The sequence below is a fragment of the Melospiza melodia genome, unplaced genomic scaffold (genome assembly GCF_035770615.1).
Source record: "Melospiza melodia melodia isolate bMelMel2 unplaced genomic scaffold, bMelMel2.pri scaffold_18, whole genome shotgun sequence".
In the NCBI taxonomy this organism is placed as follows: domain Eukaryota; kingdom Metazoa; phylum Chordata; class Aves; order Passeriformes; family Passerellidae; genus Melospiza; species Melospiza melodia.
This window is the reverse complement of record NW_026948525.1, coordinates 2,932,241-2,956,797: the sequence shown is the minus strand read 5'-3', so window position 1 is coordinate 2,956,797 and position 24,557 is coordinate 2,932,241. Positions and strand designations below refer to the sequence as shown.

The window sequence follows — 24,557 nt, the reverse complement described above, 5'->3', positions numbered from 1 at the left end:
TTATTCAGTCTTCTGTTGTATTTGAAAAGATATGAAAATCAAGACCCTTCTGTTGTATTTTGATAAGGACTTAATAAACCATTGAAAATATTGAAAGTGAAAATCATGTCTCACATGGGGTTGGGGAATCTGAGGCATGGCTGTCCACAATGGACTCCAGTTCCAATGTATAACTCTTCTGACATGGCCAGACCCCCTTAGGAGAAGCACTACAGCAATATCAGGAATGGAATGCTGCAATCACCTCTTCTCAAAAGAGAAAAGTAATAAAATACAGTCTTTAAAATAGGATTACATATTTCTTAGAAGCTCATTGAAATATTTCTCCGTAACTGTAAAAGGAAACCTTCCTGATGAACTGCTCCAGACCAGAGGGAAATCAAGGCAGAGCCATGGTTTGTCAGGACTTGCCTGATCCTAATGAGCTCTGAGTGCATTTGAAGCTGAGCCCTTGAACCTCAGGGCCTGAGAGGAGATTGCACAAACCTTTCCAGGAGTCAAAGTCAGAGGAAAGACCCAAAGTTTCTAAAAGCATGAATGGGTCCCACTGAGGTCCCTCTCCAACACAGGCTCCTCATGGACTCCTTGCAGGAGAGAATTGGAGGCCAGGATGGCACAAAAACCTCTCAGAGATGGAGAGTGGAGAAAGAAAAATCCAAAGTACCTTAAAACCTTGAGTACCTCAAAGCATTAATGAGCCCCACTGAATGTCAGTACAAAGCTCTCAAGGGACTCATTAAAATAGATAATTGGGGCCATGATTGCACAAACCTCTCACAGAGTCTGTATCCAAAGGGCAACACCAAGTACCTTAAAATAACTGAAGTACCTTGAAGCATTAATGAGCCCCACTGAGTGTTGTTACTGACAAAGCCTCTCCAGGACTAATTACAGCAGATAATTGGAGGCCATGATTGCACAAACCTCTCAGAGACTCCAAGGCAAAAGCCAAACCCAAAGTCCTTTGAAAAACCTGCAGTCCCGGGGAGCATTAAAGAGCCCCCAGGGCCATTGCTGAGCAAGGCTCCCCAGCGACTCCTTCCAGCAGATCCTTGAGGCCACTGGGATGTGGGCTAGGGGGGGATGCTGAGGGCAGGACAAAGGGCTTACAGTGCCTAGCCTGGCTGGGGCTGTTCCAGGAGGCCCCAGGGCCTCAGCAAAAGGTGTATCCTCCCAGCCCTTGGTGGCACAGACCCTGCTGTGCCCCAGGGCACCAAGACTTGGCTTCTCTTTGTCCCCACCTGTCATCACTGCCTCCAGTTCTCTGCTCTGCCTGGGGCCTGGGGACACTTTCTCTGTTGTGTTCCTCAGTGGGACCCATTAAAAGTCCAAGAAACCTTGGAATTGGATTCTGACTTGGAGTTCTGGAGAGGTTTCTTCAGCTCCCTCTCAGGGACTGATGTTCAGGGCCTCAGCACAAAGCCCCAGAGGCTCATTAAAGTCCTGGTGCTGTGTCTGTGCTGCTAAGCTGGGCTGGGCTCCTGGCACAGAGGCAGCTCCTGGTAAGCAAGAAGAGCTTCAAAAGCACATTTCCCTTGATGAGCAGCTCTTCTGCCAGCCCAGCAGGGCTGGGGCACTGCCTGCAGCCACCCCAGGCACAGCTCAGAGGCACAGAGAGCTTCAATCAGTCAGGGCTGGGAAGGTGCTGAGAAGTGCCTGGGGCAGAATCACTGCCGGCCCTTGGCACAGGAACCTCTGGCTGCAGGACAATGCAGCTGCAGCTCCTGGAATGATCTCCTCAAGCTGGAACATCCCAATGCCTACAGACCCTGTGAGTACCTTCTCTGATTGTCTCTTGTGCAGAGCAGCCAGGGGTGCCCAGGGCTGTCCTGCAGAGCAGGGTCCTGCAGCCCAGGGCGCTGTGCTGGGGCAGGGACTCTGCTGCCTGCCAGGGAACGCTCTCAGTCAGCCCTGGCATCTGCTCCCAGTGCTGGGGGATAAGATCTGGGTGGGAGGTGACAGCTGGTAAGGCTTGGAAGTGTTCTCCTTGTGTGGGGAGGATGCTGCATTGTTCAGGGCTGCTCTTAGCATGGCATTTAACTGCAGCACATTTGCAAGTAGATTATAAAGGGAGCATAGCAAGGCAGGGGCTGCATAAAAGCGAAAATCCTGCTTTTTTAATATACTGCTCAGGGTTGCCTGGATGGAGCCTATAGATTTTCATCTCTCAGTTCAGAATGGAACAATAAAAACATTTTGTCTCAGATCTGAATAAAGCAGGCAGTGACAGATATCTGCACAGGGCCCCTTTGAGGCAGCATCAGTGTCTCTTTTCCAGCCTCCTCAGGGTTGCTCTGACATTCCTATCAGAGCCTGCAGAGCCAGAGCATCCCCTGGGCAGTGCCAGAGCTGGGAGGGGTCTTCAGGGCAGAGCTGAGCCCCCAGGGCTGGGCTGGGCTCTGGCAGCACTGGCAGGGCCCAGCCCTGGGCACAGGGAAGCAGCTGCTGGCAGGGACTGCTCCAGGCAGCAGAGCCCTGGGCAGGCAGTTGGGGGAAAGTGCCCCCAAGATGTGCTGGGATATTTAAAGTCCTCTCCAAACCCAACTATTCCATAATTACTTTTCTTACAGATCCCCATGCCAAGACAGCTCAAATGTCCAACAGCAGCTCCATCAGCCACTTCCTCCTGCTAGCACTGGCAAACACGCGGCAGCTGCAGCTCCTGCACTTCTGCCTCTTGCTGGGCATCTCCCTGGCTGCCCTCCTGGTCAATGGCCTCATCATCAGCGCCGTAGCCTGCAGCCACCACCTGCACACACCCATGTTCTTCTTCCTGCTCAACCTGGCCCTCACTGACCTGGGCTCCATCTGCACCACTGTCCCCAAAGCCATGCACAATTCTCTTTGGGACACCAGGGACATCTCCTACAAAGGATGTGCTGCACAGTTATTTCTGATTTACTTCTTCCTTGGAACAGAGCTTTCTCTTCTGATCATCATGTGCTATGACCGCTATGTGTCCATCTGCAAACCCCTGCACTACGGGACCCTCCTGGGCAGCAGAGCTTGTGCCCACATGGCAGCAGCTGCCTGGGCCAGTGCCTTTCTCTATTCGCTGCTGCACACAGCCAATACATTTTCCTTGCCCCTGTGCCATGGCAATGTCCTGGGCCAGTTCTTCTGTGAAATCACACAGATCCTCAAGCTCTCCTGCTCAAATTCCTCACTCAGGGAACTGGAGCTAATTGCAGTTAGTGCCTGCTTGCTATTTGGTTGTTTTATGTTCATTGTTTTCTCCTATGTGCAGATCTTCAGGGTCGTGCTGAGGATCCCCTCTGAGCAGGGACGGCACAAAGCCTTTTCCACCTGCCTCCCTCACCTGGCTGTCGTCTCCCTGTTCATCAGCACTGTCATGTTTGCTCACCTGAAGCCTCCCTCCCTCTCCTCCCCATCCCTGGATCTGGCTGTGTCAGTTCTGTACTCAGTGGTGCCTCCAGCCCTGAACCCCCTCATCTACAGCCTGAGGAACCAGGAGCTCAAGGCTGCTGTGAGGAGACTGATGACTGGGTGCTTTCAGGAACATTAAACTGCTGGTCAATTTCTGCAAATCACTTGTAATAAAACTAGTTTTTGATACTTCTTGTTGGTTTCATTTTGGAGATTTCTTTCCTTTGTTTTAGTTTTTCCATTCTGTCCACAAAGAAACATAATTGCTTGTGCTATTTCTCATTTTGTTTCTCTCCATGTTCCCTGTGGCCACAGACTGTGTCAATGGGGAACTGCTCTCTTGGTGTATTTAAAGGAAGTAAAGGATGTCCCAGCAAAGTTTTCTGCAGAGATGCCCTTTTGTTGCCTTCTCTGGAGCTGCAGCAGCAATGTCTGTGTGCAGAGCTGGGGGCAGATCAGTTCTGGCACATCAGCCCTGATCCTGCTGGCCACACCATTCCTGAGCCAGGCCAGGAGCCACTGGCCTTCTTGGCCACCTGGTCACACTGCTGGCTCATGTCCAGCCTGCTGTCCATCAGTCCCTGCAGGTCCCTTTCTGCCTGGCTGCTGTTCAGCCGCTCCATCCCCAGCCTATAACACTGGGGCCAAATTGCAGGGCCGGGTACTTGGATTTTTTAAACCTGAAATTGCTGGATTCAGCCCCTCAATCCAGCCTGTCCAGGTCTCTCTGCAAAGCCCTTCTATGCTCCCACAGATCAACACTCACATCCACCTTGGTGTCATCTGCAAAGATGTCCTAGGTTCCAGGGGGCCCCTCAGTGTCACAATGGCCTCTTGGTTACACAAGGCCCTGCACTGTCACACTGTTCTCCTTGGGTCCATGAGACCATGCAGAGCAACAATGGTCTCCTGGGTTCCGTGGGGCCCCAAAATGTGACAATGGACTCCTTGGTTCCATGGGGCTTCACATGTTCTTGTTTGTGCTGCAGTTTCACAGTGGCCCCTTGGTTCCATGAGGCCCCAGAGTGTCACAATGGCCCCATGGGTACATGAGTTCCCACACTGTCACCATGGTCTCTGTAGTTCCACAACTCCCCTCAGTGTCACAATGTACTCCTTGTTTCCACGAGGCCACACAGTGTCACAACGTTCTTCCAGATCCCGTGAGGCCCCCTCGTGTCACAGTGACCCCTTGGTGACACAGGATCCTGCACTGTCACAATGTCCCCGTGGTTCCATGAGGCCCCGCAGTGTCAGAATGGCCCCTTGGTTCCACTGGGCCCTGGAGTCTCCCAATGGTCTCCTTGGTGTTCTAGTGTCAAAATGGTGAAACCCCTTGGTTACACAAGGCCCTGCAGTATCACAATGGCCTCTGTGGTTCCACAAGGACCCAGAGTGTCACGGTGCACTGCCTGGTTCCATTTGGCCCCAGAGCACCACAGAGGACCCCTGGTTCTGTGGGGCTGCATGGTGTCACCATGGTCCTCTTAGTTCCATGAGGCCTTGCAGTGTCACAATGGCCCCAGAGTGTCCCAATTATCAAAGAAAGACAGAATCAAATAGACTGGAAAAGACCTTTGGGATCATCAAGTCCAACCAATGCCATCCTGGCATAAATATTTCTGATTAAGGCAATTGTGTCCAATTATTACCATAATAGATAATACATATTTATATAAATATATCTGCCCATGACAGGAACCCTGTTAATGTCTGAGACATCCTGGGTCTTTGGCAGCCTGGGGACTCCTGGGATGTCACCGTGGAGCCCCCGTGAGTGCCTGTGACAGTTTGGTGCCTTTGCAGCCCAAGGTCCCCTGGGATGTCACCATGGAATGGCTGAGACTGCCTCTGACCACAAGGCTCTTTACCATCCCCAGAAAGCCCTCCCCAGAAAGTCTCCATGGAGACCCTGTCTGTGCCTGTGACATTCCAGCTCTAGAACAGCCTGGAGACACTTGGAAAGTCCCCATGGAATCCCTCTGAGGGCCTGTGACAAATCTGATCCTAAGCAGGCAACCATCACCAGCCCCCCTGTTGCTATGGTCAGTCCCTTGGCAGCTCCATGGAGACCCCATGCCAGGGGTGGTTGCCATGGACACCAGCTCAGGCCACAGCCACAGCCCGTTGCCATGGCAACCATTGGCAGCCCCCATCCCCAGGCTCATGGGATCCCAGAACCACAGAATTGGCTGAGCTGGGAGGGACCCATCAGGATCCTCCAGTCCAACTGCTGGCCCTGCACAGGACACCCCAACAATGCCAGCCTGGGCCTGGCAGCGCTGTCCAAACGCTGCTGGAGCTCAGAGAGCCCTGGAGCTGGGAGCCTTCCCTGGGGAGCCTGGGCACAGCCCCAGCAGCCTCTGGGCAAAAACCTTTTCCTGACATCCAACTGGAGCCTGCTCCGACTCAGCTGCAGCCGTTCCCTCCACTCCAGTCCCTAGGCACCAGAGGGAAGAGGTTCCCACAGCCCCAGCCAGGGACCCGTTCCCAAGGCTGCTGCCATGGCCACCAGGGCTGGGACCAGCTGGGATGCTTGTTTTCCACGGGCGGGGGTTCAGGAATGGGATTCCCCAATTTCCTGCTCTTGCTAAAACCGCGCTGCCCTCACTGCCCTCCCGCCTCCCATGGAAAGCACAAAGGCAAAGATCTCGGGCTGGGATAAGAATAATTTGTTAGGAACAGGAACAAGATAAGGGACAAACAGAACTGAAACATTATTGATAACAGAAGGGATAAATGAAACAGTTTACTGGGAAAACTAAAACACAACTCACTGGGTCTTCCTGGCCACAATTTCCCCTGTTTGGAAAGGACACCCTTCTTCTCAGGGAGAGAGAGACAGAGAGCGTCCCTGTTCTGCACCTGGAAATTCTCTGAGGTGGGAGTGAATGTAATGACACAGCCATGGTAAGACCCTCATGTTTTTCACTTCCACATCATGACACTGGTAGGGGCAGGGAAAGGGACTGGTGTCTTCCCAGCATGGATCATGGGGAACATGGATCACCAGGGTTCTTCCCAATGTGGGTTCTCCCATGGGGGATGAAGCTGGAGTGGTGGATGAAGCTGTTCCTGCATTTGTGGCATTTGCAGGGATCCCTTACTGGTGGCTCCGTTGGTGACTGGTCAAGTGAGAGCTGGTGGTGAAGCTCTTCCCACACTGGGGACACTCGTAGGGCCTCTCCCCTGTGTGGATGCGCCAGTGGATGATGAGGTGAAGTTGTGCTTGAAGCCCTTCCCTCACTCAGGGCAGTGGAAGGGCCTCTCATCTGTGTGAATCCGCTGGTGGTGGAGGAGATTGGAGCTGGTCTTAAACCTCTTCCCACATGTGGCGCACTGGTAGGGCCTCTCCCCAGTGTGGATGCGCCGGTGCTTGATGAGGTCCGAGTTGTGCTTGAAGCCCTTCCCGCACTCAGGGCAGAGGAAGGGCCTCTCCTCAGTGTGAATCCGCTGGTGCTGGAGGAGACTGGAGCTGCTCTGAAACCTCTTCTGACACTGGGGACACTCGTAGGGCTTCTCCCCAGTGTGGATGCGTTGGTGGGTCACAAGGTTGGATCTGTAGCTGAAGCCCTTCCCACACTCCCCACACTTGTAGGGCCATTCCCTGGTGTGGATCCTCTGGTGCCTGATCAGGTGGGAGCTCCACCTAAAGCTCTTCCCACACTCCAAGCACTTGTGGGGCTTCTCCCCATCATGAAGCTGCTCATGGACCACCAGCTCTGAACTCTTGCTGAAGCTCTGCCCGCCTTCCTGGCTCAGGATGGCTCTTTCTTCTTCAGAGCACCCTGGGCTGGGTTTGGAGCCCCTCCTCATGGGGGATGTCTGAGGTTTTTCTTCCCTGTTGGATTCCTGTGCGTTAAAATCACTCAAAACGGCCTCTTTCACGAGGTTCTGCCATGCAGATTTTTCCTCCCTGGTCTCCATCCTCAGTTCTTTCCCTGGGGAAGGAAGGACAAGGACAGGATGGGATTTGCCTCCATGCCAGAGGGAAGGGGAAGGAGATTCCCCCAGTGCATCCCCGGCAGGATGGCTTTGGCAGCAGGGTTGTCCTGCAGCCAGGGGCTGTGCTGGGCTGGGAGATGGAGCAGGAGAGAGGGGGAAATAGGAACTGACTTCCTCCTCACCTATCTGGGTGTCCTGGGGATCCTTCCTCTTCCTCACAGCCTCCTTCTCCATCCAATCAAGGTTTGGGAATGGGAAATCCTGTTCTGGGAAGAAAACAAAGGGTGCGCACATTGTCTTTTGTACTGGTTTGAAGGCAAACCTGGGGAGGGTCTAAACCAGAATTACAATTTAAAAGAAAATGAAGATCAAGGCAATGATACAGAAACACTGCCTTAAACTGACAGAGTCAGGATATAACCTGACACCCTGTTGTTCAGGGTGGTGGCAGCAGTCCCAGTAAATGGTAGTTGCAGTCCTGTTGGAGAGATGAACACTATTCTGTCAAAGCAGTGATCCTGTAGAAGGGTCTGGTCTTCCTCTGAAGGCCCAGTGGTGGTTCTGGAGCTCTTGTCCTCTGGCAATCCAGTAGGCAAGCTGCTCCTGGTGTAGCAAAGCGTCAGCTTATATCCAGGTAGGAATGCTTGGATCCTCCCCCTGGGCGGAGCATCCCACAATGGAAGGATGGAATTTTATCAGTTCTGCAGTGACACTCAATGGCCCATTCACAGGAGATATCTCCCCTGGAGGGCGTTATCAGGGCTGAGTCATGGAAGAGATAAAGAACACTGCCCCACCTGTTTATAACAGTTGCTGAAGATGGGGATTGAAAACATGCATTTGGTTACATCTTGCATGGCAACCTGAAACAGTGGGGTAATCCCTGCTCAGGGGGTGAACACCACCCCCTTTACCCAAACTGGCTCAGCTGTAAAACCCCCACCCTGGGAATGCCACGCATACAGGGGGCAATGTCACACTTGCCCTGCCCCAGGGGAGGGCTCTTTTTCCTGTCATTCCCTTCCTGTCCCCCCTTTTTCTATCCCATTTACTGTTCAATAAAATTCATTTTGGGTTTGGTCTCATTATCACCTTAATTGGGGCAGTGGAATCTCTCTAACACTTTTCTTAACCAGACTCACCAGACTGTGAAATTATTTTGGCACAGTGAGTTTAGGCACTGTTCTCTGACCCCAAGTGCCTTTGACAACAGCATGGTGCCCTCCTCTGAGGAGGTTGTGGTTCTGTCTGGAGGAACTCTTTGAAACTGGGCTGCAGCTTCCTCTGAGTGACTTATGGAAGAACCGATGAGGTAAATCGCCTTTGTGGGCCCAGAGTGTAAAGAAAATATTTTGTTGTCCTTCTATTACAGCGACCTGATGAAGGTCTTCAGGGTGAGAGAAGCGGACGAGAATCTTGGTTCATGATCAGAAGGCTGGATTTATTGATATATGATATATAAGACATTATAACTATACTAAAAGGAATAAAGAGAAAAGTTGCAGAGGCTTGCTAGGCTAAGAATAGAAAGAAAAGAATGAATAACAGAGTTCTGTGTCCAGCTGAAAGCAAGGACCAACTCTCCCGTGAGTGGTCAGCAAATCCAAACACTCACAGAAGACCAATCACAGATGCTCCTGTTACATTTCACATCAGCAGATAATTATTGTTCGCATTTTTCTTCTGGGGCCCCAGCTTCCCAGAAAGGACAAATCCTAAAAGAGAGGATTTTATGAAAAAAATGTCTGCGACATCCTTCCTTGAAATGTTTTTTTAAATCACAGGAGGAAAGGGAGCAAATGATACTAGCGATACTGACAAGGTTCATTCACCCCATGGTGAGGAACACAATGCTGCTAAAAGTCCTACAAGAAGCTCAGCTCAAGTAGCTAAATTCCCAAATAACTCCTGAATTCCCAGGCTTGAGTGCTTTGCGAAATGTGAGAATCATTTTTCCCTTCATCCCTGTCGCCTTTGCGACAGCTACAAAGAGTTTACTTTCCTTTTAATGACATCTGTATTGGGCTGAATTTACACTTTTATCAGAACGTGCTAGCAGCTGAACTGGAGCTGTGCAGGAACCCCTGGAACTTGGAATTGCCACAAAATTGCTTGCACTGTCAGTTTATTAATCTTTGGGATTTGTTTCCATTTTCATCACATCTGACTTTTGGGAAAATCAAATATTCATCAAAGTGATTTATGCAGAGTCAAGTATGATTTCTGCCAAATTTATTTTGCCAGTGCCCAGGGGATGCTCGAGGGGTCTCTGTGCTTCTCGCCCTGGAGGATGCTTGGCAGGGGTTTGGAGGAGTTTTTCCTGTCCCTGTCACCCCAGGCCATTCCCCAGGGGGTCTCCATCATTCTCACCCCAGAGAATGCTTGGAGGGTCTCCCTCCCTCTCACCCCTGTGCCAGGGGGTACTCAGGGCAGTCTCTGTCCCTCTCAGCCCAGGGGATGCTCGGGGGTCTCTGTCCCCTCACCCTGGGGAATGCTCAGGGGGTCTCCATCCCTCTGGCCTCAGGCAATGCCTGTGCAGGGCTGGGGACCAGGGGCTCTGTGTCCCTCTCACCGCTGAGGGTGCTCGGGCCTGGGGGGGCTCTCCGACCTTCTCACACCTGGGGAGGCCGGGGGGGGTCTCTGTCCCTCTCAGCCCTGCTGTGACCCCACCCAAACATCATCGGGCTCAGAGGGACAGAGACACCCCCAAACCCCCAGAAGGGCTGAACCTGGGATTTGGTTTGGGGCTGAGGATTTAGGAAGGGGCTGGAATTGGGGCTGGGATTGGAGTTGGGGCTGAGGTTTGGTTTAGAGCTGGGATTGGGGTTAAGGCTGGACATGGAATTGGCTTTAGGGCTGGGGTTGGGATTGGGTCTGAGGCTAGACAAATCTGGCACTGGGATGAGATTAAATACAGAACTGTGAGTGTGTCTAAACATGAAGTGAGATTGAGACCAGGATCAGGGTAAGGTTTGGGATTGAGCTCCCCCAGGGCAGGACAGGGGGGATGTCACTGCTGGATGTCCCTGGCGTTGTCCCAGCCCTCCTCAGGCACCTCCAAACATGGGGAGCAGCTGGGTGCCCCAAGATCCAGGTGCTCTGTCGTGGTTTGACCGGAAATGGGACATCTGGGATATGTTGTTTTTGCTGTGGTCACCAATGGGTGTTCGGATTTTTAGATGAGCACCTGGTTTGACCAGTGGGGCATTGGATCCGCCTCTTGAGACCACAAACACAAGGAGTTAAAAGCAGGGCTCTTTTCCTTCAGAGCTCTCTTTGGATTTCCGGCGGGAAGGAGTTGGGTCTCTCCCCCGGCCCAGTTGCTGGCTGGGCTGGGGGAGGGGAAAGCCACATGGTCCATCTACGGTAGGCCCGGATTCGGTGGAAGGGTGGAGGGGGCACTGAGCGACCTGTTTACCCCCCCCCCCCCCTCCTTTTGGAGATGGAGAGAGAATGCAGCCTGTGCTTGAACTGTTACCTTGAAACTTGATATCATGTGCCGGCAAGCACGGCTGGGAGGAGAAGGGGGGGGGCCCTGGGAGCAGCCCAGCTGCTTGGGAGAGCTTTTAACCCTTGTGGATAGTGAGAACTTCATGGAACATTACCTTTCCTAGGAAAGGGATAAGAGTGGAGGATGAAGGAAGAAATAGGCCAGTAAGGAGGTCTGAGAAAGAGAGATGTTGAAGGAATGGGGGAAGATGGAGTGGCAATTTTGCTGGATTCTTTTGTTGTATATCCATGGACTGTTTCCTGGTGATACAGAGGCTGCATTGCAGGGGGAAGCGGGGGCTCGTAGCCAAGAGAGTTTGGTGTTGAGACCCCTCGGCCCCAGGGGGTGTAGAAGAAATGGGGGGGACAAAGGTCCCAGAGATGAGAGTGTGCTCTGCTTGTAACGAGACGAGGCATCCTTAAAACGGTCCACCGTGAAAGCAGGCGTCTGCCCCATCCCATGCCTGGTGGTGAGAGCACCTTGGCATGGAAAGGAGATGTCACGAGACAGCAGGACTCCGGGCGGTGCTAATTGTGGCAAGAAGTCCGTGGCACAAGGAAAGACTCCGTCTAATCTTCATGAGCTGAAGATTTGATTTTCTGAAGGGTGCCAGACCGAGTGTGGATAATTTTGGGAAATGTAATTGTACTGGGGATCTGGAGGAGGAGGGGGAAGTGTTTCTGTGTAGTTTTCCTTTTCCTTGTGTTTTCTTTTTTTTTTTTTTTTTCCTTTGTGGTTTCTTTTTTTTGTAGTTTAGTTAATAAAGTTTTTTTTTCCCTTTTTTCCCTAAGCAGGAGCCTGCTTTGCCTATTCCCGAGTACCACCTCACAGCAGATGCCAGGGAGAGGGAATTTTCATGGGGGCACTGGCATTGTGCCAGTGTCAAACCATAACGTGCTCCCATGCTGCCCCTCAATACCAGGCGAGCATTCCCTGAGGGCAGCCCTGACTGTGACCACTGGGGCTCTGGGATCAGCCCTCACATCCCTGTGGGAGCAGCAGCAGACAGGATGAGAGATTCCCTCCCCCGTTTTTCCTGTGGAAGGGTGAAGCCCAGCTGCCCTTTTCTTCTGGTGCCTCCTCCTCTCCTCAGCTGAGGATGTCAAACTCCCCAGGAGCAGGAAAATCCCCATTCCCTCTTTCCTTGTGGCTGCAGCCTGCAACATCCACCCAGAATGAAGGACTTTCTGACAGCCCTGCTGAATGACACTGGCAAGAGGTTTGTGAGAAGAGGAAGAAACTGTATTTCGATAGTAAATAAAAGGTGCAAAATTATTCCTTTCTGTTATATTCCTTTTCAGTCAGTTCTGGTCTGTTTTCAGAGTGCCACCTTCTCAGCTGACTGTGTTTGGGCCCTCCTTTCTCTCCTGCCTCTCTTTGCCTGCTCTGTTTCTCTCTCAGTGTCTCCCTTGACCCAGGGCAGCTCACACCAAAGACCGTGCCCGGATTTCATTCCCAATTCAGGAGCTACAACAACCATGGGGGAAGTTATGAAGGCTCGCAGTGAAATGTCACTGTAAGATCTTGTTCCACCTGGCTTTTGGCTCCTTCTTACCAGCTTTGCCCTCAAGGGCAGGAACATCTTTTCATAGCTGAGAACTGGAATTCCAGACCCTGGCAGCGTGTGCTGTGGATCCCAGAGGGGCATTCCCGAGGCTCCCAGGGTGCTGCTCCTGCCGTGCCTCCCAAGGAGTTTCTCTCTCAAGGGGAGTAGATCCAGCAGCTCTGTGGGCTCCCAGGGCACACAGCAAAGGTGGCTTTGATGGACATTTTCCAGCACCTTCCCCTCTGGAAGCAGAGGGAGGGAGGAAATAGAAGCGAGTCCTGGAAGGACTGGGGTGGGAAGGGACCCTGTCCATGGATTACGACCCCGCGAGGGAGAGACGCCTCTGCCCCAGTGAAGGAGCGAATGAGAGCGTGGGAAAGCAACCGACGATTATTGAGCGTGGACTGAACGGAACAAGAAATGGGGAGGAGGAAGGGAGAGAAAGAAAGCGGGAAGAGGTCTCAAAGAGAAAAAGAAAAAGGAAAGAGGTCTCAGAGAACAGAAAGAAACAGGAAAAGGCTCCCGCCCGGCCTCCGCAGCTCGCAGCAACACCCGCAGGGCGTAGCGTCTTTTACAATTCCAGCCAATCAGAGGACGCGCTGAACAATTTCCAGCCAACCAGAGCATTTCTCTTCGATGACTCCCGGTTGCCAGGCGGGCCCGCAGAGCCCGGCGGCCCCCGAGCGGAATTTGGGGCTCGGGCCGGGGGGACGGATCCGCCCGGGGGGTGTCCCCGAGCCCCTGCCCAGCCCTGGGGCCGATCGGGGGCTCCCCCACCCAGCAGCCGGTGCTGCGGGGCCGCGGGGCAGAGCGGTGGGAAAGGGGGGTCCGGGCTGGCAGCGGAGGAAATGCGGGAGGAAGAGGAGGGAGAGGAGGAGCAGGAGCGGGAGAATCGCGGCGCTCGCAGCGCCCGCACGCCGAGCCTGCAGCACCCCCTGCCCCGGGAGCATCGCCCCCAGCCCCGAGCCGCAGGGGAGGGCGGAGGCCGAGCTCGCCCCGGCTCCAGCCAGGGGTCTCCCGGAGGATTTTTTGGAGAGTGTTCGGAGCCGGCAGATCCCGGACTCGAGCCCCGGATATCCCCGGGCTCCCCAAGAGGATCTTTTTCGGGGGCAGAGGAGCCGCGATCGCCCCTCGGGAGGGTCCCAGGGGTCCACGTGGGGATGGCCCGGTACCGACGGGGCGGGACATTGGTTTTGGGGATCCCCGTGAGACCCGGGGCTGTGGAACGGGGGACCCCCGGGGCGGGGAGAGGGGAAGGGGCGATACCGGAGCTGGGGGACCCCCGGCAGCCCGGAGATGAGGCGGGGACGGGACCCTCTGACCCTGACAGGGGTGTCCTGGGGTGACTTCATGATGCTCGGACCCCATCCGTCTGTTTAGCCCAGAAATGAGTTCTGCGCCTTTAAGGCTGGTTCGGAGAGCGAAGGGGAGGAGGAAGAAGCTGCAGTTTGTTTTCAGAAACTGCACTCACTCCTCTACATTCCAGCTGCTGGATGGACAGACAGCAGGACAGAGCTGTCCTTTGCTTTTAGTTAGTTTTTAGCTCGCTGAGGCAGAGAAGTTCCCTGGACTGTGGTTTTTCTTTTTCTTTGGAGCTGTTTAAATCTGCTCTGTACTGAACAGCCAGAACACCACCGGCAGCTCACACCTGTGGCCCACCTGGCTGAGCCTGGGCCACAGCATTTCCAGTGCTGGAGGGACTGAAAAGAGACTGATAAGAAACTGATAAGAGACTGATAAGAGATTGAGTGTGCGGAGCTACAACCCAAGGAGGAACTTTCAGAGTTTGTCATATATTTTGTAGCAGCAAGAGGTTTTTTTGCTTAATATTGTTCAATTTTTGTGCTGGTAAATGCTTTTCCTGTAAAGTAACTTTTTTTTTTCCTCTAAGGAAATATTTTCCCAAACTGGCTGAGGGTGGGGATGCTGAATCAGCATTCTAGAGGAAACTCCTTTTGGAGGGTTTCAACCAAATTTGCCCTAATCCAGGACAAGGTGGTAGAAAGAAGGGGGAACCCCAAGTGGCTGGATTGAGGGGAGGCTGGAGAGGGGGACCTTGGGACCCCAGAACCTCCCAGAATCCAAAAGCAGGACCCTGGAGAGGGGGGATCCCCAGGCCCCATGGGATCCCCACAAGCCCTGAGAAGGGGGACCAACCATAACCCAAGAGGGATGAGACTGGAAATGGGAAACTCCTGGTGGCTTTTTTTGATTTACTCTTTATTTTGGGACATCAGGTGACTTATAGAAATGGACGTGGGTGGGAGGAATCCCCATCCAAAGGCATTCACACCTTGTTTTTCCCCAAACCAGGATTTTCCCCAAACCTTCTCACCATAACATCCCCCCTGTCCCACTCTGGGTGAGCTCAGTCCCAAACCTGACCCTGATCCTGGTCTCAATCTCACTCCATGTTTAGACACACTCACAGTTCTGTATTTAATCTCATCCCAGTGCCAGACTTGTCTAGCCCTAGACCCAATCCCAACCCCAGCCCTAAAGCTAATCTCATGTCCGGCCTTAACCCCAGTCCCAGCTCTAATCCAAACCTCAGCCCCAACTCCAATCCCAGCCCCAATTCCAGCCCCTTCCTAAATCCTCAGCCCCAAACCAAATCCCAGGTTCAGCCCTTCTGGGGGTTTGGGGGTGTCTCTGTCCCTCTGAGCCCGATGATGTTTGGGTGGGGTCACAGCAGGGCTGAGAGGGACAGAGACCCCCTCGGCCTCCCCAGGTGTGAGAAGGTTGGAGAGCCCCCCCAGGCCTGAGCACCCTCAGTGGTGAGAGGGACACAGAGCCCCTGGTCCCCAGCCCTGCACAGGCATTGCCTGAGGCCAGAGGGATGGAGACCCCTGAGCATCCCCCAGGGTGAGGGGACAGAGACCCCCGAGCATCCCCTGGGCTGAGAGGGACAGAGACTGCCCTGAGTACCCCCTGGCAAAAGGGTGAGAGGGAGGGAGAACCCCCCATGCATCCCTCAGGGTGAGAATGATGGAGACCCCCTGGGGAATGGCCTGGGGTGACAGGGACAGGGAAAAACCCCCCCAAGCATCTCCCAGGGCAAGAGGAACAGAGGCTTCACAAGCATCCCCTGGGCACCAGACAAACTACTGTTGTTTCTTGTCAGAAATCAAAATTGACCATAGATAAAATGTCTTGAATTTACTCTTCCCACAAGTCACTTGTGATGGAAAGGCAAATAAATCCCAAAATTTTATAAACTTACAGTAGAAGCTATTTTGTGGCAAATCCAAATTCCTTTGGTCCTGCACAGCTCCAGCTCAGATGCTGGCACATTCTAAAAAAAGAAAAGTGGAAAAAAAGCCCAATACGGATTATGAAAAGGAAGGGGAAGCTATGTGTAGCTGTCACAAAGGCGACAGGGACAAAGAGAAAAATTATTCTAACACTTGGCAAAGTCCCCCAGCCTGTGAAACAGACCTCCCCTGGAGCAGGGTAAGTGTGACATTGTCCCCTGTGTGTGTGGCCTTTTCGGGGTGGGGGTTTTACAGCTGAGCCAGTTTGGGTAAGGGGGGTGGTGTTCACCCCCTGAACAGGGATTACCCCACTGTTTCAGGTTGCCATGCAAGATGTAACCAAATGCATGTTTTCAATCCCCACCTTCAGCAACTGTTATAAACAGGTGGGGCAGTGTTCTTTATCTCTTCCATGACTCAGCCCTGATAACGCCCTCCAGGGGAGATATCTCCTGTGAATGGGCCATTGAGTGTCACTGCAGGACTGATAAAATTCCATCCTCCCATTGTGGGATGCTCCACCCAGGGGGAAGATCCAAGCATTCCTACCTGGATATAAGCTGACACTTTGATACACCAGGAGCAGTTTGCCTACTGAACTCCCAGAGGACAAGAACTCCCTAGCCACCACTGGGCCTCCAGAGGAAGACCAGACCCTTCTACAGGATCACTGCTTCGACAGAATCACCTTCATCTCTCCAACAGGACTGCAGTCACCATTTACTGGGACTGCTGCCACCACCCTGAATAACAGGGTGTCAGGTTATATCCTGACTCTGTCAGTTTAAGGCAGTGTTTCTGTATCATTGCCTGGATCCTTATTTTGTTACTGAATTGGAATTATGGCTTAGACTCTTCCTCAGGTTTGCCTTTAAATCAGTACAAAGCTCATTGTACTAATCCCTTGTTTTCCTCCCTTGTTTTAGGAATATCCTGTTCCTAAAACTTGGCCAGATGGCGGAAGACACCTCAAGGAAGAGGAAGATGCCCCAGGACACCCAGGCAGATGATGAGGAAGTCAGTGCCCCTTTCCTCCTCTCTCCTGCTCCATCTCCCAGCCCAGAAAATCCCCTCGCTGCAGGACAACCCCGCTGCCAACGCCATCCTGCTGGGAATGCACTGTGGGGATCTCCTTCCCCTTCCCTCTTGCACGGAGGGAAATCCCATCCTGTCCTTGTCCTTCCTCTACCAGAGAAGGAGCTGAGGATCAAGATCAGGGACAACAAATCCCCACAGCACAACCTCATGGAAGAGGCCAGTTTGAGTGGCTCCATGGGAAAAGAATCCAATGGGGAGGAAAAGCCCTGGAGATCCCCCATGAGGAGGAGGGGCTCCAAACCCAACCCAGGGTTCTCTGAGGAGGAAAGACCCACCCTGAGCCAGGAAGGTGGACAGAGCTTCAGCCAGAACGCGGAGCTGGTAGTCCATGGGCAGCTTCATGATGGGCACAAGCTCCACAAGTGCTTGGAGTGTGGGAACAGCTTCAGGCAGAGCAGCACCCTGATCAGCCAGAGGATCCACGCTGGGGATTGGCCCTATGAGTGTGGGGAATGTGGGAAGGGCTTCAGCTCCAGCTCTGCCCTTGTCATACACCAACGCATCCACACTGGGGAGAGGGAGAGGCCCTACGAGTGTCCCCAGTGTGGGAAAAGCTTCACCCAGATCTCTGTCTTAACCAGACACCAATGGAGGCACCTGTAAGGGAAGCTCTGCCAATGCCCCAATGCAGGAGGACTTTTGTGCACTGCCCCAACTTCATCCATAGTTGGAGGATCGATGTTGGGAAGGGCCCTGGTGATCCATTTTTCCTTCTGATCCATGTTAGGAAGACACCTGTCCCTTTTCCTGCCTCTGCCAATGACATGATGTGGGATTGAAGAACATGAGAGTCTGGCAATGACTGTGCCATTACATTCACTCCCACCTCAGGTCATTGCCAGGGACAGGAAAGGGACTCTCTCTCCCTCTCTCTCTCTCTCTCTGTCCCTGAGGAGAAGGGTGTGCTTTCCAGGCAGGAGGAAATACGTGGCAAGGCAGACCCAGTAAGTTGTGTTATAGTTTTCCCTGTAAACAGTTTTATTTATACACTCTGTTATCAATATTGTTTCTGTTCCATTCGTTCCTTATCTCATTGCTGTTCCCAATAAATTGTTCTTATCCCAGCCTTGGATCTTTGCCTTTTGCGCTTTCCAGGGGAGGCGGGAGGGCAGCGAGGACAGCGCGGTTTTAGCAGGGGCAGGAAATTGGGGAATCCCATTCCTGAATCCTGGCCCGTGGAAACCGAGCATCCCAGCTGGTGCCAGCCCTGGTGGCCATGGCAGCAGCCTTGGGAGCGGGTCCCTGGTTGGGGCTGTGGGAACCTCTTCCCTCTGGTGCCCAGGGACAGGAGTGGAGGGAACGGCTGCAGCTGAGTCAGGGCAGGCTCCGGTTGGATGTCAGGAAAAGGTTTTTGCCCAGAGGCTGCTGGGGCCCTGCCCAGGCTCCCCAGGGAAGGGTCTCAGCTCCAGGGCTCTCTGAGCTGCAGCAGCGTTTGGACAGCGCTGCCAAGCCCAGGCTGGCATTGTTGGGGTGTCCTGTGCAGGGCCAGCAGTTGGACTGGAGGATCCTGATGGGTCCCTCCCAGCTCAGCCAATTCTGTGGTTCTGGGATCCCATGAGCCTGGGGATGGGGGCTGCCAATGGCTGCCATGGCAACGGGCTCTGGCTGCAGGCCTGAGCTGGTGTCCATGGCAACCACCCCTGGCATGGGGTCTCCATGGAGCTGCCGAGGGACTGACCATAGCAACAGGGGGCTGGTGATGGTTGCCACGGAAACTGACCATAGCAACAGGGGGGCTTCTGATGGTTGCCTGCTTAGGATCAGATTTGTCACAGGCCCTCGGAGGGGTTCCATGGGGACTTTCCAAGAGTCTCCAGGCTGTTCCAGAGCTGGAATGTCACAGGCACAGACACGGGCTCCATGGAGACCTCCCAGGGCTTTCTGGGGATGGTAAAGAGCCCTGTGGTCAGAGGCAGTCTCAGCCATTCCATGGTGACATCCCAGGGGACCTTGTGCTGCAAAGGCACCGATCTGTCACAGGCACTCACGGGGGCTCCACGGGGACATCCCAGGAGTCCCCAGGCTGCCAAAGAGCCGGGATGTCCCAGACACTCAAAGGGTTCCTGTCATGGGCACAGTGGGAGCTTCAGGCAAAAGCTTTATTTCTTTATTGGAGAAACTCCTGCCGAGACGTGAGGTGCAGATATTACACGAAACAGCCACCATGGATCCTCAAACTTGTGCAGGGCCCCTAGACTTCTAAAATTCTTTCTAAGGGAGGAGACTGGGAATGGCTGGATCCAATCCCAGCCCCAGTCTTTCTCAAAGGTGTAAAAGTTTGGACATTGGAATTGGTCTTTATCGCTATTTGTCCCACAGGATTAATCATAGAATAGCAGATAAATTTATATAAATACAGTTCTGATTTTTTTCTGATCATGATTAGACAGAATGGTTTATTTACACCACAGAGTCAATGAAAAAAATGAGTTATTGCTGCAGTCTTAGGTGGTCTGGACAAAACCTTCCCCGAGAGTGTCTTGTGCCAATGGGTAGGAACTACGAAGAGCACCAGCACACAGACACACAGACACAGACACACACACACACACATGCAGAGAGAGAAAGAAAGAGAAACGCTGTAAGTGTCCAGAGGCCAAAGAGAAAGGATTGTCCACGGCATAAATGAAGGGAAAGAGGGTGCAATGGAGGGCACCAGGTATCCAATGATCTGAGGGCTCAGGGGTGGTACAGTGGGAAGGGACCAGTAGGGAATGCCAGGGTAGATGGACAGGGTTACACACCAATGGGAAGGGAGAACTCGCCAGAACATGAACATGTAAGTGTAAAAGGGGTAGAGAAGGCCAATGGAGAGGACAGAACTGGGACAAATTAACACAGTGCTGCAGAGCACCATGGGGAAGCCTTTTTTCTCACCTTGAGCTGTGAGGAGTGCCCAGAGCCTGTGGTGTGTCTTTCCAGGGCATTGCTATTGCCTTTTCCTTGGTAGGCTCACAGGTTTGCACAGTTGTGCAGTGTCACAATGACCTCCTTGGTTCTGCAGTCCTGCTGTGGCTGCTGTGTAACAATGGACCTGTGATACCATGAGGCTCCATAGTGTCACCATGGTCCCTTTGGTTGCACAAGGCCCTGCTGGGACATGATGGACCCTTGGTTGCATGAGGTGCCTGGGCTCCCACAGCCCCTCACAGACCCCTATGGCCTCTCAGAGTTCCCCATGGCCCCTCATGGCCTCTCAAGGCCCTTAATGGTGCCTCATGACTGATGGCCCCTCAGAGCCCCTCATGGCCCCTCACAGCCCCAGGCACAGGGCTCCTCCAAAAGGAGAAGGGGTCGGACCCTGCTTGTTCTTCTTTAATTTCAGTCCCTTCACAGCCGCGAGTGCAGAAAGGCTGAAATGGAGCCTTTCCCCAGCGTTTCCTTCGGGGTTAACTGTGGGCTGAAGCTCTGTGCTGGCCCCGGCCCCAGCGCCACCCTCCCTGCAGCCGCCAGGCCTCTGCTGTCCCCCCGTGTCCGTTCCCTGTCCCCGAGTCCCGCCCAGCTCTGGCAGCAGCAGCAGCCGCAGCGCAGGGGGCGCCGGCCCGACCCAGCCGGGGCTCCCGGCCAGGAGCAGCAGCAGCACCGGCCCCTTCCCGCCTGCTCCTGCCTCGGCTCCCAAGGGCTTTTCCCAGCTCAATTCTGGAGCAGAGCAGCCAGCACCCACACACAGCCCTGACTGCTCAGGGCCTGCCTGTGCTGCCCTGAGCCAGCCCTCAGAGGAAGAAAGGATCGGGTTCCAGCGCTGTTTCCACCTCTGTTTGACTCACCCTGAGGTGACAGCAGGAGGCTGCTGGCGCCTTTGCCTTGGGAATTGGGGATCATGACTGCTGTTGGCCCTCTTCTGCTTGCCACCTGAATTTTATCCATAAAACTGCAAGTGCCTCTTTCAGTTGGTGCTACCCATGGTGCTTTCATGACAGTGAAGTCAGTATTTTTGTCACAGGCATAAAGATCAGCAGATACTGGAATGTCCACCAGCCCCTGAGCACTAAAGTGAGGGGAATTAAAGCCACACAGGCCACATTTGCAGTGCTCAAACAGAGTCCTGTTGCTGGCACTGCTGAAACAGAATAAACTGACAGAGGCCATCACAGAAATTGCCTCCGCAGTGTGGAATTAAATTGAAAAATCCACCAGGAGAAACAGAAACCAGAATTTCTTGACTCACTTGATTGCTCCTTCCCAGCAGCAGGAAATGCAGATGCCCAGAGGTGTTTTGCACTGCTGCTGCCCCCAGTTTGAGCCCAGGCTCTGCCCAGTCCCAGCGGGAACCTGAGCCCAGCCCAGGCAGCTCAGCGCACACGGGGCCAGGCCCAGAGCCCCAGGCAGGGCCGCCCATTGCAGGGCAGCGGTGCAGACGGAATGTCCTGCAGCCAAACCTCCTGCTCCTGCCACACAGCGCCAGCCTTCTGCCCCTCCTCCTCCTCTCCCAGCGCGGCACAAATTCCAGCTTGGAGGAGGCTGCCCCAGAGAGGGCTTCAGCTCCTGTTCCAGCCTGAATGTCCCTGCAGAGGAACAGGGCATCTTTCAGGCACTTGCACAAGCCCAGGCTTCTCACTTCATTGGGAATCTGGGATGCAGATGGCCTTGCTAAGAAAGCCAAAAGCCAAGGGAATGGATTATAGATTACTGAAAAAAAAGTCACCCATCTTTCAGGCAAGGTTTACCAAGTCATTTCCTGCATTTCTTCTTTTCAGATTCTTTCAGTTGGCTACTCTGGGAAGTCCAGCTTGTACTGGTGCTTATCATGGACTGATTGTGCTCTTGATTTATGCAGCAAGACACCAAATGTGGAATCATCTATATGGAAGTGTTATGAATGATCAGTCGAAAGCCAAATTATAAAACATGCGAAAAGATTTCTTTATCTTTTTCCGCGACTAAAATATGGTCTTCAAAACCACCACAGCCAAAGAGACAGTGTCGAGCCCAGGGTTGGTGCTGGGTGAACCTGGATCCCACCTCTATTGCATTGGAGCCTCCACCATTCACGAGAGTTGCTTCTTGTAGGGATGCTTTATATAGTTTATTATGCCTGAGCTAAGAAGTCCCAGTTTCTTTTGTAACTCTGCATATTCATAGTTGGATCTTTCAGTGTGCAGAGCTGGACAATCGCCATTTCCTTGTTGATAGCCAGCACTGATCGGATTCAGGGAAGTCAGGTATTCACAGGTATATTTCTGGCGACTTTGGCTATCTTGATCGATGTTATCAACAGGGCAATGATTGCTCTTAGGCATCTTCCCATGACTCGGGATAATGGTGATCATTGCGCTGGGTGTGTCTATTCTTGGGCTAAAGTTCCGATCGTTATCCGACCACCTTCAGGAATTTCGGAATTTGAATAGATGCCCGCCTCTCAGGTTGCTTGTGATCAGAGACTTGGTTGGATTTTGCAATCTTTATATGAAATACATGCTTTCATAGCATTGATTATTTCCCAACATATATTACAACACCTCTACAATCTCACAGAAGAAGGCAATCATACAGCTCAGTGTATGGTCAAATTGCCCCCTAATTCTCATAAAGTCCATCTACTCGGCATATGCTTACTTTGTATTTTTGTTTCTCAGTCATCACAGAACTGAGAGCTGCAAGAAAAAGAGAAAGAAATATGAACAGTCCTTGGGTAAGGGAAATACTGGACTGTCAGGAACTAAAAATAGTTGATAGCATCTGTATCAGGCAAATTTTTTTACTCTCTACCAGTGTCCATTTCAGACATCCTGTTAGCATGACTTAGGATTTTGCAGCTAAATGCAATGGGCTGCAATTTGAGAGGCCTACAAGAAAAAAACTTACCAGACTTTTTTCCCCTCTGAGTGACAGGTGCAGATTACAAAATGAAAGGGCCTACAGACATTTAAAATTTTCTAATTTTAGAAAAATATAGTATTAGCATCAGATTCCAAGGGCTTAGAGATATAGGAGCAGCAAGGAAATGCTCCCAGAAATGTTTTCTAGTCTGAAGAGACAAGCTAGCCACAGGAACAAGAGAGAGCCACTTCCTTTAAAATGTGTGAATTACTGAATGCAAGAGCCATTGGCCCTTTCAACTTCTGTTTTTAACAAAAGTAAGCTATTAACTTGTGTTTATGAAGACTTTAGTTGAACTTCAATGTTTTTGGGACAGCTTCTGAACAAATACAAAGAAACTACATTACATATTAGTAAATGCAGCATTTAGAATAACAACTAAATAGTCCTATCTCATAGTTAAATGTTCAGTTCTTCATAAATTGTGATTAAGACCATGAAATGCAGTACCTAATCCAGATAAATCCCACCTACACCTCAGATTTGCTTGTGTAACTAATATTTTCCACTTCACTCCCTATCACTTCTCTCACCACAGTCCTGAAGCCCTCAGCCAGGCACAAGCCAACTTCTCACCTCAACTGCTGTTAGCAATTACCAAGCACCTGTTGGTAATTACCTGAGCACCTGCCCCACCCACAGCAGCTGTGCAGGTCCCTGGCTGCTGGGAGAACAGGTCTGAAGTGCAGACCCCAACACCACCACTCCCCCACCAAATAAAAAGAAATTAAAACTTTTCTAAATAATTTGAGACTAGTAAAAGATCAGGACATGGAGGGACTTGTTTATCCCCTATAGGCCAATCAAGAAAAAGTTTATAGCCTTCTCTGGAAAGGGAAGACTGGGGGGTTTTTCTTGAAGCAGAAGCATGTTTTATCAGCCCAGTTTCCTTCCTCATTTGTTCCTGCTCCCCAGGAGGCCATTCACTAGGCATATATATGTAAATATCTATGTCTGAAAGCACATCTACAGGAGTGCATGACTTACACTGGTGCAATTTAAAGCATAGTTTTTTTTGTGCAAAAATGCAAAAATCTGTTCTAGAAGAGGCACATCTTGTGGAGCTGTAAGGACCCTGCCAGCACATCTGCTACCAAAGCAACAACTCCTGCTCTGCAGTGGCTTAAGTGGGCTGAGATGGAAATGTTTCTTCATCAATGCATAAACCACAACAAAGTAGTGGTGACAAGCCTTTTTTCCAAGTCTGACTGAAGGTTTGGGAAGCAGATCTGCCGGCAGAGGGCACACAGAAGCATGACACATTTGCCTACTGTGCACCTACAATTTCTACACCATCATATCACTACTCAGGTCACTGAGCAAGCTGACACTGTATGACAGGTTATCTGTCCTGCATAGAAAGTCACAGAGAGAAGAAGAGAGGAAGAAAACAGAGAAGATGACAATGCAAAAGAAGTTGAAGAAATGTGGCAAGGATTGAGCATTAAGGGACAGAAATAAGAAGAGACCATACCCTTGAACTGTAAAGTCCTGTCAGGAAACTGCAAGTACTTGCATATTTGAGTTCACCACCCGGACTTGCATGCTTCTCCACATTACCATTATTTCAAAAATTTTGCTTCCTGGACAAGCTGCCAGGTCTCCAGTACCAGTCCTAGCTCCCTTCCAGCAGTCTGCATCTGAGCAGGGAGTTGAAAATAGATCAGGGCTTACCTTTTACGCTGTAAGCATTCAAGACAGCTAAAGAACTTTGAGGAAAAAGGCCATACTGAGTGCCCAGGACAAAAAGATCTTAAGAAATTGGAAGAAGGAAGTATTGATTGAAGGTCACAGTTATGTTGAGGTTTAGCCTTTCAAAGGTTTGTTGCTTTTCTACTGAAAATTGCAGGTGAGAAAGCCTAGGCAGAAAAGGGAAGGAGAAGCTATGTAAACAAACCCATAGCTGTACACAAGGACAGAAACAGATTTCTTCTTCACCAGGCTGAAGAGAGTGGTTTTATTATTTGAAAAACAAAAGCCAAAGTACCCCAAGTCAAATATATATTGTCCCACTACA

The 24,557-nt window shown here is 51.9% G+C and overlaps 1 pseudogene; it reads right to left on the bottom strand.

Annotated features, from left to right (window-relative positions):
• Positions 1–7,050, bottom strand: part of LOC134433332 (zinc finger protein 271-like) — a 52,653-nt pseudogene extending 45,603 nt beyond the window's left edge.
• Between the last annotated feature and the right edge of the window lie 17,507 nt (positions 7,051–24,557).